The following is a 19811-nucleotide window of genomic DNA, read 5'->3' as shown; positions in this document are numbered from 1 at the left end:
GGTCTGCTTGTCCTTTCAAGTGGGAATTTCCCATCTCTGGAGATCTGGATGTGGTTCAGGCTTCCACCTATAGTCTTATGTATTGCAGAGGCTCCGCAGGAAGCCTCCTTCACTGGGCATGTTGTAGCCCCATTTTAGGTATTCTAATCAGTTATAGGCAGAAGATGGACTACAAGCTTTCTATGGTGATGCTTTTGGCTATTCCTTTCTCTCCCCCTCCAGTGCCTATTTTATAATATAATGTAAGGAAAACTAAGATTAAAAAGATAGCCAACTATCTTAATATTATTCTCCCCTTTTCCACATTCCCCAATGGCTGTTTTTTAAGAAGTAGATTGCCAAGACTTTGTTCCAAGGCACTGCTAAGTCGACTTGAACCTCCAACCTTTGGGTTAGCAGTTAAGTGCATTAACATTTGTACCACTCAAGGACTCCTTGCAGAAGATAAGCATACTTTTAATGTGGATAGATATCATTAGATTTACCTTCCAACGTGATTGCACCAATTTATACTCTAGCCAAGAGTATGTGAAAATACCTGCTTCTCCACACTCTCCTCAGCACTTGATGCTAATGATAGCTCAGCTTGTCAGGTATTTGCTTTTGCCTGGTAGGACACATTGTGTGTATTAAATCACTTAGTGATCACAATAGGCTAATGAAATAGGTATTAATAGCATCATCCTTTTTCAGGACCAGAGATGTTCAACATCTTATCCAGGGACACACAGTTGGCTAGCGGTAGAACCTGGATTTATATATAGACAACAGTCTTACTTTCTGTTCTATTTTAGCTGATTGTTGTCTGTCTAATGGGTAGATGTTGTGTCTTATGAGTTTTTTTTAATTTGCATTTGCTTAATTGCTATTTAGAGTATAAATTTTTCTACACTTTCTTTTTTTGTGAGTCTTTTGCTCATTTTTCTACTGTGTGATTTATCAAGAAATGATTCTGTTCCGATTTCTTTGGTGAAAGACATTTATTTATACTTTCATTAAAATGATCAGTATAGACAAGTATTAACTATCCTAGCTGTGAAAGATAGTCAAGAAATTTTCATACCGTCATAGACATTCAATCATTCATTCACTGGATCATTTTTCAAAAATTGAATGATAACTGAATCAGGCCCTATGCCAAACATAAGAGAAATTTTAATATAGTGGAAAAAAACAACAACATTACAGATGACAGAAGGGATATGAGATCTTATTCAAAATAGAACTGCTAATCTTTACAGTCAATTGATCTATCATGAATGCATGCTAATTGTTTTCAAGTCCCTTTGCCAACAGCCCTCTACTAAGAACTACCAATTAACATAAGAATCTGACAATATAAATATTTTTAAAGTTTCTGTATTGTTGGTCTTTCACAGAAGAAACTACTTTCAAAGAGTATTTATTGTCATTTTCTCTCTCTTTTTTATTAAAAATAATTTCTGGAACATCAAAATATGGGTGCTTTGCATGGACCAAATGCTAAAAATTATTTTGGATCACTATATTTAGACAGAAAACTGTCTGTGGTAGCAAACTGAAAACTTTAGGAATAATTCTGCTTTTGTAATGAAAGCACAGCCAAAGGATTTTCCATGATTCAAGTACATTTTTATCATGAGTAGAAAGAAGAAATCCACATCTGCATTTGACATTGGCCCAGAACAGCCCTAAATGCAGCACAGTTAATGGTGCGTGGTGTTTTCTATACATATAAGGCAGGTGCATCCAAACAAAATCCCAGGTCTTATGGAATTATAGGTTAGACATTGCCAATTGGATAGAAAGTTTTTCTTCCTTCAAGTTCCTTTTGACAGTAGGCATAAAAGAACAGGGATCAACTTGAGAGACATTGTATGGATGACTTACTAGGTATTGTCAAAGGACCCAGAGTGGAAGGAATTGCAGAGGGAAAAAAGAAACCAAAGATGCATTTATGGTGAAGCTGCAATCTGCCTGGAGTGGAAGATAGGTATTTATCTGGGTGGCAGACCCAGGAAATAAGGCTAGGGATACAAAGTTTTGTGATGGTTGAATTTTCAGGTGGAAATGAGTGAAAATGTGGGACAGAGAATCTGAAGGGATTCAAAGAATACCAAATAGATTGAAAAAGATAACCTCTGAGAGACAAGGAGCCCGCTGGTGTCCTCAGAGGATCAATTGAGGGATCAAATGCCCCCAATCCCACATGATCAGCAGATGCTGGGAACCCCTTCCTCTGATGCTCCTCCAAGTACAAACTTTACAAACCCAATGCTCTTGCCTGTATTAGCCATGGTGGCTGGACACTGGCCCCACAGGCAAAGTGCACAGTTCACCCTCCTGGAAACTCTCCCCTAAGGCATAGAAACAAATCAGAAGGCTGTGCATAAACCCAGGGATCTGTGCTTTGCCCACATACTAGTTTGTAAATCAGAGATGCCCAGATCTGAGAAAAGGACCAAAAGCATGTAAGAGCAGAGATGTTACTCCTGAGCTTGTTCCTGTAGCTGGAGTGCTGTGGAGTCCGTGAGAATTTGCCTTTGTGGCAGAACTTCCATTGTGGACAGGCACCACCACTGTGCTCATGAGATCCAGTGCTACATTAGCAGACGCAAATGCTTCCCATGGGCTACTCCCAGAAGAGACTGAGTGCTTCAGAGATGTTGTGAAGGATGCTTTTGTCTGGAGGATTTCCTGACAGCCCTGTTAAACCTTCAAACCTTCCTCAGGCAGCATAGCTAATTAGGGTGTTTCCAACCAAACTACCCTTTCTCTTTCCTTCACTTGAGGTCAGGCTTCAGTGGTGGTCTGACAACTCTCCCATCCTTTCCTAGCTCCCTCCCCGCTTCCTCTCATATAGACATTTCCCCTAATAAAATTCTTTCTTATTTAATCCTGTGTGGTTTCCACTTCTCAGAGGACCCAGACAAACAAAAGTGGGAATCTACAAGGGTGGAAGAGCTAAGTCATATCTGTATCAGTTAATGATACAACTATCAGAAAAGGAGAAAAAGGAGAGCCCAAGGTATGGGATGTTAGGGAAGATGGTTTTGGGAGTCAACCGCTCCCATGCTCATACTCTTGAGCCTGGTACATCTCTAGGTTAGTTGCTACATCTCTAAGTTAAGACTTTCATTCTCTGACCACCACTTCCTGTCTTTACCACTCCCTCACTCTAGCTCCTCCCACACCTTCCGTCCCATCCAGCCTGCCAACTTTTCAGCCTCTCATGCCTCACTCCCTTCCTTATTAGTTCCCATAGATCTTCATTATCACCTCTCTCATGCATAAACCCAACTCCCTCTCCCACCTTCGTTGTTGTTGTTGTTAAGTGCCCTCCAGTCGGTTCTGACTCATAGTGATCCTGTATAGGGTTTCTGACTCCGTACAGTGGTTTCTGAGGAGCATCTAGAAAGTTTGAAATGCTGACCTTGTGGTTCAAACCAACCTTATGTCCAGTGCTTATCCTACAACGCTACTCCAAAAACTCCCCAGTCTTGGTTAAGTTGAACTCTTTACCTACTCCATGTTGCATAAATGCAACTTACAAATGGCTAGAGGAAAATTTGTACAAACAAAAATCAGCCATGATGTCACTTCATCATTTAGCCTCAGGTTGGCCCTCAGCTCCTCTGCATGAGTGCTCCTATAGCACTTTGTTAGCCCATCACTCTCCTTCTGCCCTCTGTGTCTGTTTCTCACCTTCTTTCTCAAACCTCTCCTACTCATCTTTACTGCTATACACCAAAGTCATCAAAAGATAATATCTGTTCACTTCTGTTACCACATCCATGCATTCTCCTGTTGTCTAGTTAGTTCTCTAGTGCTGCTATGACAGAAATACCACAGGTGAATGACCTTTAATTACAGAAAGCTCTGGTATCGTGGTTACTAATCAGGCTGCTAATCTCAAGGTCAGCAGTTCGAAACTACCAGCAGTTCCATGGGAGAAAGATGAGGCTTTCTGCTCCAATGAAGATTTACAGTCTCGGAAATCCTATGCAGGGTCGCTTTGCGTCTGAACTGACTCTACGGCACACCACCATCATCCATCGAGCCCTGGTGTGGCCCTGTGGGTTAATGCACCAGACTGCAAAGCCAAGTTCGGTGATTCAAACTCACCAGCTGCTCCTTGGAAACCCTATACAGGGTTGCTATGGGTCAGAGTCGACTTAACAGCACTTAACAACAACAACAATAATTCTCATAAGGTCTAGGAGACTACAAGTCCAAATTCAAAGTACCAACTCTTGAGAAAGGTCCTTGTTTCCTTTTAGCATCTGCAGGTCCAGCATTCCTTGGAAATCTCTGTGTCTTGACATCAATCATTCACTAGATCTAGGAGCTTCACAGTGCTGGGAGGGACCCCAGATCCAAAAGACACATTTCATTCCTGGATCTACTTTCTCTGCTCCTGTCTCTTTCCTTTTGTTTCTGTTGTTATTTAGTGTGGTCAGGTTGATTCCGGCCCATAGCAAACCTGTATAGGGTTTCCAAGGAGTGCCTGGTGAGTTTGAGCCACTGACCTTGTGGTCAAGTGCTTATCCTACAATGCCACACCAGAACTCTTATAAAATAAAAGATGTTGTATGTCACACCCTTAGGCATCTCCCATACACTGGTGGGATTAAGGAGTCCTGGTATGGTGCTGTAAGATAAACACTGGATTTCAAGGTCAGTTTGAACCACAAGGTCAGTGGTTCAAACTCTACTATCTGCTCCTCAGAAACACTATGTAGGGTCACTCTGAGTTGGAGCCGACTCTACAGCACTTAACAACAATAATCCCACCTTTGGGAGTCCTGATATAGTGTTATAGAAAAGCAGTGGACTGCTAACATCAAGGCCAGAGGTTCAAACCCACCAGCTGCCCCTTGGTAACGCTATACAGGGTGGTTATGAGTCAAAATCAACTCAACAGTACTTAACAACAACTACCCCACGGCACATAACAACAACAACAACAACAACAACAACCCCACCTTTAATTCTCTTATTGATTTATCACATCAGATCACATCATGGGGGATCATCACATAACTGCCAAACCACTGAGAATCATGGTCCAGCCAAGCTGACACGTATTTTGGGGGACACGATTCAACCCATGGTACCTTCTTCACCTACCATGGATGAAGTGTCCGTGCTTCTACCTAAAACTAGTTGCTCCACTTACTCACTTGTACTCTTACTACAAGCTATTTGTCCACCCTTGGGTTCTCTTTCTCATTTATTTTCTTTCCATATTGATCATTCTCAACATATAAAAAGTTAAGATATCCCTCATTAAAAAAAACCCCACAAAACTAAACAAAACTTCCTTGGCCCCACATGACAGACACTCTAGCTATTGTTTCCTTTGTTGTTGTTGTTATGTGCCGTGGAGTCGGTTCCGACTCATAGCGACCCTGTACAGGGTTTCTGAGGCTGTAAATCTTTACGGGAGCAGAAAGCCTCATCTTTCTCCTGCGGAACAGCTGGTAGTTTCGAACCACTGACCGTGAGATTAGCAGCCCAATTCGTAACCACTGTGCTACCAGAGTTCCTTATTGTTTCCTTTACATCCCCAAAACTCAATAAGTTTTCTAGGATTCTAATACTTCTACATTCTCTCTTCTTTCTTTTTTTTTTTTTTTTTTGAATCCTTGACAACCACCAGCATTTCAGTGAAGTAGTTCTTGTCAAGACCACTACCAACCTCTCGTGTTTAAAATCCAATGGCCCATTCTCAGACCTCATCTTAATTAACCAGTCAACAACATTTGACAAAATTGATCCCTTGGTCCTTTCCAATACTCCTTCATTGAACTTCCTGGATGGCTTACCATTCCTTTTCAGTCTCTTTTGATGGCTCCTTATCCTCTCCTGCCTTTGCAACATTGTGTGCCTTCTCAGGGCTCAGTCACTGAGCTTTTTTGTTATCTCTGTCTATACTTCTTCCCAGCATCCTCATCTGTAACTTAGAGACAATAACAATGCCTGACTCATAGGGTGCTTGTGAGGATAAACTGATTTAATATATTTAGAAGAGCATCTGGCATATAGCATATATAAGTGACATATAAATGTTATTATATGTATACTATTACATAATATATAAAGATATTATTATTACTATTTCTCATACTTACATGTCATCCATACACTAATGACTTCTTCATTTGTATGTCTCTAATTCCCACCTATTTTCTGATCTCCAGGCAAGTAAATCCAACTGCTTATTTGTCAGCCCTGGTGTGGCTCTGTTAGGTTAAGCACTAGATTGCTAACTTTAGGTTGGTGGTTCAACTCCACCAGCTGCTCCTTGGAAACCCTATTGTTGTTGTTATGTGCCGTGGAGTCGGTTCCAACTCATAGTGACCCTGTACATGGTTTCTGAGGCTGTAAATCTTTACGGGAGCAGGAAGCCTCATCTTTCTCTTGCAGAACAGCTGATAATTTTGAACTGCTGACCCTGAGGTCCGCAGCTCGATTCGTAACCACTATACTACCTGAGCTCCTTTGGAAATCCTATACATGGTCACTATGAGTCAGAACTGGCTTAAGGGCACTTAACAACAGGAACAGCAACAACTTGGATGGCTAGTAAGCTTCACACACACACACAAACATAGTCAGTCTAATTGAGTTCCTCTTTCCCCAACCTTCTCCCAAACTTCCCTTCTCAGGATCTTTTCCCTCTTAGTAATAACAAGTCCATCCTTCCAGTTGCTCAGGCTAAATAGCCTTGAAGCAAAGCTTTGAACTGGTTCAACTTGGTTGTGTCACAGACAACAAAGTGAAATCTAAACAGAACTGAAGTTTAAAAATTTGGGTGGAGAGGAATGATAACCTGAACTGGAAGAATTACAGGTTGGAGTCCTGAAATGCGAGTCACAGAAAGAGAACCTGGTTTGGGAGATTGGATTATTGCCAGGACTGTGGGAAGGAACAGGAAGCCCTGGTGGCGCTGTAGGATAAGCACTGGACTGCTAATCAAAAGTTGGCAGTTCAAACTCACCAGTTGCTCAGTGTGAGAATGATGAGACTTTCTTCTTCTGTAAATATTTACAGCCATGGAAACCCTCCCCACATTCACTATGAGTCGGAATCGACTTGAAGGCAGTTGGTTTTGGTGGAAAGTGACACACATTGTTTTTTACTTTGCCTGTTAAGAGATCTGGTTGCTATGCAACATGCACAGTGCCTTTGTTTCTAAGAGGAAGATTCTGTTGCTGGCAGGGCTCCAATTCATAATTTTTCCTGTTGCAGTTATGGTGTGGCCCAACTACATTTTACAAATTCAGGCCCATTCCTCTTTCACTTTGTCAGCCATGAGTAAACTGAGAACAACCAGTTCAAAGCCCTGCTTAGAAGTCACCCTCGATTCCTCTCTTCTTCTCACATTATACATTCAAGTCATTAGCTCCACCTTTTAAAGATCTCCAAAATCTAACCACTCTACCACTTCCTTTATCTCCATCATATTGCAGATGGATTACTGCCAAACTCCCAAACCAATTCCAACTCATAGTGACCCTATCAGGATTTCCACGACTTTTAATCTTTATGGGAACAGACAGTCTCATTTTATTCCTGACATGCAGCTAGCTGGTAGGTTTGAATCCCTAACTTTGCTGTTGCAGCTTAAGACCATGAATTACTGCAAAACTTTCTAATTGATCATCTTGCTTCTAATCTTGTAGGTGGTTAGGTGATGCAACATTCTAGCCAAAAGACTGACAATTTAAACCCACTCAAAGGCACCTCCGAAGACAGGCCTGGCAAGAAATAGCCTTGAAGGCCCTCATGCTCTACCTCCCATTATTGCTGCCCTAATACCTTGCTCTGGTAGCATAGTGGTTATGAATCAGGCTGTTAATCTCACGGTCAGCTGTTCGAAACTACCTGTGGTTCCGTGGGAGAAAGATGAAGCTTTCTGTTCCTATAAAGATTTACAGGCTTGGAAACCCTATACAGGGTCGCTATGTGTTGGGACTGACCCCAGACACATAACCACACCACTAATCTCTTGCTAGAGTCCTGGTGTAGCACTGTAGGATCAACACTTGACTGCTAACTGAAAAGTTTGTGGTTCAAACTCATCAGTCGCTCCTTGGAAACCCTATATAGGGTCGCTTTGAGTCAGAACTGACTCGATGGGTCGCTTGAGTCAGAACTGACTCGAAGGCACTTATCAACAACACCAATCTCTAACTACTCTCTACCTTTGATCATTCCATTATAGCCTCACCCTCCTTGACCATTCTTATCCAGTCACACTGACCTCTTTGTTCCTCAAACACAACAACAACTTTCCACTTTAACATCTTGAACTTGCTATTCCCTCAAACTGGAACCCTCTTCTTCCAGTGCTGAATCCCTCAGCTCCTTCAGGTCTGCTTTTAAAGTCACCTTCTCAATGAAGCCTTGCTAACTACCAATTATAGATGGGCAAGAACCTCGCCCCATCCCAGCCTTCCCTATCCTACTTGCCTTGCTTCATTTTTCTTCTTACTTAGCACTTAGCACCATCTGACGTGTGATGCATTTGCTTATTGGCTATCTATCTTCCTTAATGAGACTATAGACTCCACAAGGTTAGTTTCCCTATTTCACAGAGGAGGTGCTCAATGGATATTTGCCAAGTTAATGAATTAATGAAAGTTGAAAATTCAGGCAATGGAAGAAATATAAAAGGTCACAAAGGAATGGGCTTTGGAAGAAAATTTTGATGAGGAAAGCCTAGAAACATAGGGGTAGAAACACAAAGAATTCATGGTAGAAAGGCACGGTTGCTGCCGAAATTAGGGTTCTTTCCACAAAGATGATGTTGTCTGAGCCTCAATCCCCGTACCTGCCAATGAGGTTTTTCTTGAAACTCAAATGAGATCATGGTGGACTGAAGCCTGTCGTGTGCTGGGTGTTCATGGTGGGTCAATTGGGTCTGAATTAAATACAGTAGCAAGGTCAAGTCCCCCTGTTCCACCTAGAGTGCAACTGAGATTGAATATCAGCCATTTTCAGCTCCTTTTAAATTTATTAGATTATGGAGAACCATGTCAGGTTAGGGGAAGCATCCCTAGGGTGGAGACCATTGTAGGATTTGAAATGAGCTGAGGGAGAGAATGAAGGATGGGGTTGGTGGTGAGGTAGAAGGCACACTCCAGCTGGTGGACGGCTAGGCTAGCATTCACCATTCTCCACCTGCAGCGAGAAGAAGGAACAACCTTAAGGGAAACAAGTGGTGATGTGTTTCTGTATTCTGAACACTGACATTACTCCAGAAAGAAATGAGGGGAGATTATGCAGGAAGGCAATTGAATCTGTCAGGAGTTTCCAGAATGAAAGAAATTAAAAAAAAGAAGATGTAGAAAAGAGCTGTTTGTTGCTCTTTGGGTTTTTATCTCAAGAGCGTGTTTGTAAAAATGATCTCTCTTGCCCAGCCTCTTTCACTCAGCCTGGACAATCTCTCCTCCACCTCTTCCCTACCCAGCTCTTATTTGAGTTAAAGCTCTTTTCTTGATGAAATAATGAAGAAACGCTCTGACTTTCCTGGTCCTAGGGAGACATTACAGATATATGTACATACATATACATACAAAATAGCCTGAGAAAAAGAGGCTCAAGATAAATCATTGTGGTTCTTTCCCCCTTCCTCTTCTTTCAAAAAAATGTCATTCATAAAACACACTTACGAACAATACACATTTAAACTGGAGTTAACCTGCCTAAGTGTGGTTAAATAGCTTGATTTAATAAAGCTCTTGGATTTCAAAGCATGTCTTTTTACTTACAGTTATGACATTTACTTAAAGAAATAGGTTGGGGTCTTCTCTTAGGTCATTGTATCTGTCAGGTACTGGCTAATATGCAAGACAGGATTCTCCAATTCATGGCCAATGTTTCTATTTGGTCTTCTTTTCCCAAGGCTCATCAATTAAAGCAAAACTGTTTGCAGTGTGCCATCTGCACAGCTGCTATATATTTAATCTAGCAGAACTGGTCCTGCACATGGCTTCCCCATACTATACTTCTTTAATCATGTCCCACTGCTGAAAAGAGGATAGGCAACCCCAGCTGCCCCAGGCATCTCCCTAACGGGGCTTTATCCTTTTATCTCTTCCAAGTTTGGACAGGAATCCCTTTCTTCTCTTCACTCACAAACAATGACATAATTGTTGTTGTTGTTAAGTGCCATTGAGTTAGTTCCAACCCATAGCAACCCTGTATAGTGTTTCCAAGGAGCAGCTGGTGAACTTGACTCACTGACCTTGTGTTTCAAACCAACTTTACAGTCTAACACATTAACTCACATCGCCACTTGGAAAAGACATTTTATAAGTCCACAAAAGGCAGTCCTACTGTGGCATTGTTGGCTAGGCACTGGACTGCTAACTGCAAGGTCAGTGGTTCAAACCCACCAGCTGCTCCCCAGAAACCCTATACAGGGTTGCTGAGTCAGAACTGACTCTATGGCACTTAACAACAACAACAAAGGAAGGCAAATAGGTTTTATAAAATGGCATAAAATGAATGAGCAAATGATGTATAGATTTCTGAACCTTAGTGCATGTTTAGCTACATATTGGTTAGCAGTGTTTGTGGGCTCACAAACAGACCTACAATTAGGAAACTTGCTCCTAATTGAGCAAGTATCAGCTCACATCCATCCATTTAGCCAACAATTCTTAATTGACTGACTAAATTGTTTAGGCACTGGGGATATAGAGAAGAGCAGCATCATTTATGTCCCCCATGGAGCTTGTAGTCTAGTGGCAAAGGCAGATGTCAATCTAATGATCACCATGGTTAATAAACAATAATAAATAAACTGAAGAAAGTGTTCTGAAGGGGAAGAACAAACAAACATGAGTTCCTGAGTGCATTACAAACTTGTTGTTGTTATATGCCGTGGAGTCAGTTCCGACTCATAGCGACCCTGTACAGGGTTTCCGAGGCTGTAAATCTTTATAGGAGCAGAAAGCCTCATCGTTCTACCGTGGTGGAACAGCTGGTAGTTTCGAACTGCTGACCGTGAGGTTTGCATCCCGATTTGTAACCACTACACTACCAGAGCTCCTTGTCACTAGACTAGAGGTCAGGAAAGATTTTCCTGAGAAAGGGATGTTTGAAATGTGATTAAAAGGGAGTCCTGGTGTGGCACTGTGGGCTAATGCGTCAGACTGCAAAGTTGTTTGAACTGCAAGGTTGGTGGTTCAAGCTCACCAGCTTCTGTTTGGAAATACTATGCAGAGTCCCTATGGGTTGGAATCAACTCAATGGCACTTAACAACAACAAGTACTCACACAAAGAAGAATGCATGGCACATTATAGGAAAAAGGGGCTTGAAGAACATGGGAAATTTGAGGACCCCTAAGAAAGCTGTAGTGGTTACGAATTGGGCTGCGAACCTTAAGGTCAGCAGTTCGAAACTACCAGCTGCTCCACGTGAGAAAGATGAGGCTTTCTGCTCCTGTAAAGATTTACAGCCTCGGAAACCCTGTACAGGGTTGCTATGAGTCGGAATCGACTCCACAGCACATAACAACAACAACAAAACAACAAGAAAGCTGTAAAGGAGCTCTGGTAGTGTAGTGGTTATCAATCGGGCTGCGAACCTCAAGGTCAGCAGTTCGAAACTGCCAGTTGTTCTGCGGGAGAAAGATGAGGCTTTCAGCTCCCATAAAGATTTACAGGCTCAGAAACCCTATACAGGGTCACTATGAGTTGGAACCGACTCCATGGCACATAACCACACCAGCACCACCAAGAAAGCTCTGAACTGAAAGGTCGGTTTGAACTGCAAGGTCAGTGATTCAAGCTCACCAGTTGCTCCTCAGAAACCCTATACAGGGTCGCTATGGGTCAGAACCGACCTGACGACACTTAACAACAATAACAAGAAAGCCAGTAGACCTGGAACTCAGAGATAAAGAGGAAAAGAGGAAAGAGCTGTAAGAGACAAGTTTAAGAGGATAGTTGTACTTGTTATCTATTGCTATATGACAAATTACCCTCAGATTTCACAGCTTAAAATGATAAAGACTTTTTATCTCAGTTTCTGTGGATTAGGGATTTGGGAGCAAATTACCTAGGATTCTGGCTGAGGAGCTCTAATGAAGGCACAGCTTGTTGGCTCTGGAGGAACTACTTCCAAGATAGCTCATGTAGTTAGTGTAGCTGTTGGCAGGACGCCTCGGTTCCTTACCACGTCCACCTCTCCAGAAGGTTCCTTGAGAGACTTCATGATGTGGCATCTGGTTCCCTCCAGAGCAGATGACCCAAGAGAGAGAAAGAGACAGAGAGAGATGGCAAAGAGGAAGTCATAATGCCTTCAGCCCTAACTCCACAGCTATACACTATCACTTCTACCACATTCTTTTAAATTTTATTTCAAAATGTTTACTGTGAATTGAGTGAAGGTTTGCAGAGCAGATCATCAGTTTTATATTCAACAATCATATGTTTTGTTTCATAACAATGAATGTAATCCCCTTCATGTACCAATAGTCAACAGTATTTCTTTGTATTCACTTTAACTGTTGCATGCCTCCCTTTGTCTCCTGCTACCTTCATCTTTCCTCTGCTAACCTCCCTTGTGTATATTGCCTGCCCTGTCACCCATGCTAACTCGTTTCTTACCCATGTTAATCTGCCCATGAATAATTTTCCCTTCTCCCTGCCCACCTCCCCATAACCATCATAGATTGTTTATTTTATCAAGAAAACCTTTTGTGTGTATGTGACTTTTTGCAACACTGATCTCATGTTTATCTTTTTGTGATTGGCTAATTTCACTCAGCATAATATCTTCCAGGTTCAACTATGTTGTGAGATGTTTTACAGATTCATCATTATTCTTCAACATTTTGTAGTATTTCATTGTGTGTATGTACCAAAGTTTGTTTAACCATTCTTCTAGTGATGGGCATTGAGGCTGTCTGCATCTTTTTGATATGTCTCTTGTGGACAGCATGTTGAAGGATCCTGTCTTTATCTCTGTTGGCTTGTATGTTTAATCTATTTACGTTCAATGTAATTATCAATAGGTATGAATTGGTTTGGTTGTTGTCATTTTTCTCTGTGTGTGTGTGTGTGTGTGTGTGTTTTGGTGCTGCTGGATTCTTTATTTCATATCATTTTCTTTGCTGAGTTCATTTTGTTTGTGGGTTTTCTTTTCATTTTCATTTATGTTCTGTTAATATTTACTAAGGAGTCCTGGTGTGGCGCTGTGGGCAAATGCCTTAGACTGCAAAGTCATTTGAACTGTAAGGTCATTGGTTCAAGCTCACCAGCTGCTCCTTGGAAACCCTGTACAGGGTCGCTATGGGTTGGAATCGACTAGACGACACTTAACAACAATAACAATATTTTACTAAATAGTTCTGATTTTCCTCTTTTTAATTTTGATATGCAGATGTGTTGTTTTTGAGGTTACCCTGCAATTTATTAGTTTTTTCCCTACATTAAAAAAAAAAAAGGTCTTTTATTTTGAAATCTATCTAACTTCCTTGCCATTTGGAAGTTCTGTATCTACACTATTCCCTCTTTTGCTTTTGCTTGTTGTTGTTAAGTGCCATCAAGTCAATTCCGACCCATAGCGACCCTGTATCGGGTTTCGTAGTTGACTTCATTATGCATTGATATCTCTGGTTCCCTGTTTTCAGTCTTGTAGGTTTGTTTTACTTTAAATACTTCTATATCTGGATTGAGTTCTGGGTGGTGTTGTCATGTATAGCAATCTCAGATTGTTGTCTGCTGTTGTTGGTTCTCAGTCCAAAGAACATCCTTTATCATGTTTTGTGAAGTTGGTCTGGTCATTACAAAATCCTTTGATTTTGGTTTATCAGGAAATGTCCTCATTTTGCTATCATATTTGAGGGACAGCTTTGCTGGTATCTGATTTTTGGTTGGCAATCCTCCTCCCATCCCCCGAATTTTGTATTGGTCTTACCTTCATGGTTTCTGCTAAGAAATCAGAGCTTAGTCTTATTGGTTCTCCTTTGTAAGTAACTTTTCATTTTTTTCATGAGCGTTTTCTGTCTTTGATTTTGGGAAATTGATTATGGTATTTCTTGTTGATTTGCCTAGACTGCCTTCTTGCCACAAGTCTTCTATTACCTTCTTTTTGTTAGAGTAGAGTCATGAAGTACAGCCCTCACTCAAGGAGAGAGAAATTAGGCTCTACCTTCTGAAGGGAGGAGCCTCAGAAAATGTGTGGAATATTTCAAAGCCACAACACAAGCCCTGGAGGACATGGTAACCTTGCAAAGGATTTGGTATTTATCCTTAGAGCAATAGCAATCCATTGAAACATTTTAAGAATGGTGTCGTACTGTCAGATCAGCAATTTGAAATCCTTCTGGTTGTGTGGGGATCTGATTAAAGAAGGGACAAAATGAAGGTAGACTGGATATTTTTATTGTCATCCACGTGAGAGATGAAGGGTGTTTGGTTTAAAGTGGTGACAGTAGAGACAAAGGGAAGTTAATAGATTCAAGAGACAACTAGGAGACAAAGTTGCTAGGATATTCTGACTGACTGAATATGAATAGTGAGTCAGAGAGGATGTGTGGCGTTCTGGATTATGCCACTAGATGCTGGTGATGTGATGGAAGACTATGATGGTGGGAATATGTTGAATCTCTTCTAGTCCTGTGGTGTTAAGGAGCGTGGTGATGTTGTGTACTATTCAGTTCTAAGTCTCAAGAGGAGAAGTCTGGACTGGATTGATGACATGTGTCTATGTGTCATTGACACAGAGATGATATCTAAGAGAGGACATGGTGAGATTGGGGAGGAAGAAGAGGAAGGGGCATAGAAGGGAGGTTCAAAGAACTCTACTACATACAGACACTGGATTTTTAAGCCTCATTCTTTTTTTGTTTTAACATACACTAAATTTGAAAACATTACTTAGCAGTGTCTTTGTAGAACTTAATATCATATATATGAAAGAATAAGTTAAAGGCAAGAGAGCTGTCCAAATATACTGCAGTATGGCCCTGATCTTATTATACAAGCATGTTTCTGTTCATCTCCCCTGGCCCCAGAACACCGGAAAGGTTGCTGACTTCTCTATTGTGTATGCAGATATACATGTGCTGGAAATGAGATGAAATTGAAAGCATTCTCAGATCTTCTATATGGCAGAATTTAGAACCATTGCCGGAAAATGAACCAGAAGAGGGAGGCCTTCTGGGTGATGGACAGGACTCCTGGGAGAACTAAGGGGAGAGGTGCAATCATGACATGAATGATACTTTTTTGGGGGGTTGATTCTTGCTAAGTTAGACCATCTCTCCGTGGTTAACCACATTTCCCACACGTGATACAGCAGAGGTTTTGTGGAAACAGGACTCCGGGGATCTAATAAACAGATAAAATAATGCAGTAATATCAGAGAAATTTGTAACCCTGCTGTCAGGGATCAGTTTGTGCCCAAAACTCGAATGGTTAATTCACCACAACATGTGTGACTGAGCACTGTGTCTATGTTTCATGATGGGAGGCAGGTGGGCAGAGGAGGATGATTGAATAAGAGAGAAGGAAAAAGGCTATCAGCTCTGGCTTCAGAGACTCTCAGTGAGTTAACAATCTCACAAACTGAGATTATGTATGATAATATAATATTTAGGATCGTGTCTGGTTGGGGTTGTTGTTGTTATGTGCCATTGAGTTGGTTCCAACTCATAACAACCCTGTATAGGGTTTCTGAGAATGGCTGGTGGATTTGAACTGCCAACCTTTCAGTTTCAAGTCCAGTGCTTTTCCTACAGTGTCACACCAGAACTCATATTTGGTGATAGTCTCCATTAAAGATTTTGCTTCCATAATCTCTAGCATCCTATAATGTTTATTTATTTATCATGTTTGTAGTTTATAGTCTACGTTCTACCACCTGAAGACACTCTCCACAAATGCAGGGATCTGGGTCTGCTCTGTTCACTGATGAATTTCAAGCACCTAGAATGGGGCCTGCACATGCTAGGCAGTCAGTAAGTGCTTGTTGAATGGGTGAACAGTCTCAGAAATCAATGAAGGATCTCATTGCACGTGAGGATGACTGTACAGACATCTGTGCACAAAGCTAAGTTAAGTGCCATCGAGTAGGTTCTGACTCATAGTGACTCTGGATAGGGTTTCCAAGGAGTGGCCGGCGAGTTTGAACTGCTGACCCTGTGGTTCAAACCTTCTTGAGGTCCAGTGCTTATCCTACAGCACCACACCCAACTTGTCTCTATTTGCTTGTTTGCAGTGGAGGATAGTGGGGTCTGTCCTGAGGGTTTGAGAATTCCATGGCACTTCTTGCTATGTCTCCTGCTCTCCCTTTTGAAGACCTTTCTCCCCCTTGCCGGTCAGTGGCTCTGTTCAGGGCAGTGCCTCATCTGGCCCTTTACACACTGCTTACATCCTCTTACACCTCAGTGACAACTGCTTACACCTCAGTTTAACTGACCTTCCCTGACAGTGTTCTCTCCGCTGTGTTTCTGCAAATGGACTCCCTGTTTATAGTTGTGAAATGAAAAGCTTTGTTCATCTAGTGTACAAACTTTAGACCTGAAGAAGTAGTGGAAGACTGGTTAAGGGAATCTGGAGGACTCAAATTCAAGTCATCATTGCTAGAACAGGTTCCACGTGCAAATGTGTTTAGTCCACTTTGGTGGTGTGACAAGAAACGGGTCAGAAGGAATACCACAGTCAGACTCACCTCCCTGATGGGCTCTGACACTCTCCAGAGGACCAGCTAGGGACATGTGTAAACAACACAACACCATATCCCACAGAGTGCCCTGGTCTTTTCCAGGACCTGAGTGTCCCAACACAGTCCATGTCCCCCCCTAAGTCCCTTTTCCCAGGCTCTCCTGAATGCCTCTGCTCCTTGCTCCTTTTCTGATACCCTGGGATACATGTCTCTCTCTCCATTGTTATTCCTGCCTCTGGTAACAGTGCTTGTGTCTGTGAAATATGTCACAGAACCCAACTACTTTGCCAAACTGAAGTGCAAGATTAGACTGAGTTAAGGATAAAAATTTATTATATGTGACATAATGTCTGGGGGACTGGAGACATGAATCTGGGTGTTCTTATCAGGGAAGCCTTCTCCAGGGAGGTGGATTTGATAGCAGTTTCGGGGTGACAAGGAAGAGCTCAAATATCTAATGTGATGGTTTATGATGGTTTAGCACCTGTGAGAGGATGAGCCTGGAGAAAAAGGTTTGTGTTGGAGAATAGAGAAGAATAGGAAACACGATTGCTCTCTACAGCGGCAGTCTGCTTGTCTGTCAGCTAAGCTAGCAGGCTTCCCCTGATTTGAGCATTGAAACCGACAAAGAGATTAATAAACCAAGTCTGGGGCTGAAAAAGGACAGGACCTCCGGAGAACTCAGTCAGTACCTGTTTGGGGCTCGGAGCTGATTTGTAGGGCATGGAAAGTAGGAACTGGGCTTTGCTTATTCAATGAACATAAGGGCTGGAAAGACTGGGGATTTGACTTTTAAGTAGCTTCCTTGTGCCTTATTTGTCTTGTTTATAAAGATGGGGAAAACAATATCTCCCTCATCAATTTGCTATGAGAGCTAAATAAGATAGTTAACACATATCAACTCTTAGAAATGTGCCAGGTATACAGTAAGCTTTTTAGACTCGTTATACTGACTCTTCACTTGTCAGCTTGGTTAGGTTCCAAAGACCAGGATGTTGTGCACAAATCAGTGCTATGGAGGAAGACCACCTCAGATCACAATAGGCAGAATGACCACATCTTGACGTCATTACAAAACTGCCAAACTAGTAAAAGTCACGGCTCAGCCAAGTTGACACATACTCTTAACTATCACAGCCAGTGTTGCTTTCACTTCACACCTCAGGGTCCGTTACTGCCAGACATACATTGTTAATGCGCAAAATAGAGATAAGATTTTACTATGGTCATAAGTGTGAAATGTCAGATAACAACATAGTCTCTAAGTGAGGAGTATGTAGGCACATTATTATTGTTGCGGCTATAATTATTAGTACCACCATTATTATCAATATTTTAGAACCCTTTAAACATTTTGCTTCCTTGACAGTATGTTCTCCAGGATTTCTTCCTCTCCTTCATCCCTCTCTTTCTTAGCTTTCATGGGAAGCACGTCTTCCTCTGTTCAATCTCGGAGTGTTGAGATGTGCACTGGTAGAAAGAACAGGACTGCTTTCTCTTCTGCAGCGACACAATCTACCTAGTGATGTCTCACTGCTGATTGTTTGGCCAGTGAATTAACATCTGAAGCTTAACATGGCCCAAACAGAACTCTTGACTCCTTCCTGTACCTCCCCAACCATTCTTCAGCACTCTCCCATTTATAACATCTGGATTTACCACATTGCTCAATTCCAAAGCCCAAGACTTTTTTGGAGTTTTTTTCTTTTTCCCTTATACTTCTCATGCAATCAATCAGTCAAATCAAATTAATTCTACTTCCTAAGCATATCTAAAAGAAGCTCTGGTAGCGTAGTGGTTACGAATCGGTCTGCTAACCTCAAGGTCGGCAGTTCAAAACTACCAGCGGTTCCACGGGAGAAAGATGAGGCTTTCTGCTCCCATAAAGATTTACAGCCTCGGAAACTCTGTGCAGGGTCATTATGAGTCGAAACCGACTCCACGGTACTTAATAACAACAACAACAAGCGTATCTAAAGGACCTCTGGTGGTGTAGTGGTTACAAGTCAGGCTGCTAACCTCCAGGTCAGCAGTTCGAAACTACCAGCCATTCCACCCGAGAAAGATGAGGCTTTCTGCTCCCGTAAAGATTTACAGCTTCAGAAATCCTGTACAGGATCGCTGTGGTTCAGAACTGACTCCACGGCACATAACCACCACGACCACAAACCATATCTAGAATGTTTTCACTTTTTTCCACCTCTTCAATGACTCCCACCCTTTACTAACTTACCATCATCACAATAGCGTGCAAATGAATGTCTCCCATCTCTCCTTTCACTCCACTCAAATACTTCTCAACACCAAATCTGAGTTAACTTTAAAAAAAAGAAAAGAAAATGATAACAAATCAAGTTTTTCTCCTCCAATGATTTCAATGATCAACCCTCCCCTCTCTCCTGCTATGTTTTTCAGCCACACTGGTCTTCCATCCTTCCTCCAGCATATGCAGCACATTCTCACTCTACAATTACTAGCTCTGTCTCTGAGGCTCCTTCTTGCTACTCATGATTCCATATCATTGTCACCTCCTCAAAGAGGATTCCCTGATCACCACATTTAAAGTAGCCTCCCAATCACTCACTTTTACACCATTGTTGTAAAGTGCTCTCAAATCGGTTCCAATTCCTAGCGACCCTATTTGCAAGAGAACGAAACTCTGACTGGTCTTGTGCCATCTTCTCAGTTGTTGGTCGAGTCCATTGTTGAAGCCATTGTGTCAGTTAATCCATCTTATGGAGAATCTTCTTTTATTTCTCTCTCTCACTGTCCCTCTACTATTGCATTTATCAAGAATGATGCCCTTCTCCATGGACTGGTCCCTTCTAATAACATGCCCAAAGTACAAGACACAAAGTCTCACCATCCTTGCTTCTAAAGAGCATTCTGGCCCTACTTTTTCCAACACAGACTTGTTCATTCTTTTGGCAATATTCAATGTATTTTGCCAATGTCATAATTCAGATGTATCAATTCTTCCATGGTCTTCATTATTCATTGTCCAATTTTTACATACACATGAGATGATTGAAAATACCATGGCTTGGGTCAGGCACACCTTAGTCCTCAAAGAGACACCTTTGCTTTTTGACATGTTAAAGAGGCCTTTAACCACAGATTTTCCCAATGATTTTGCATTAG

Source organism: Chrysochloris asiatica, unplaced genomic scaffold, assembly GCF_000296735.1.
Source record: "Chrysochloris asiatica unplaced genomic scaffold, ChrAsi1.0 scaffold00100, whole genome shotgun sequence".
Lineage (NCBI taxonomy): Eukaryota > Metazoa > Chordata > Mammalia > Afrosoricida > Chrysochloridae > Chrysochloris > Chrysochloris asiatica.
This window is presented reverse-complemented; position numbering follows the sequence as displayed.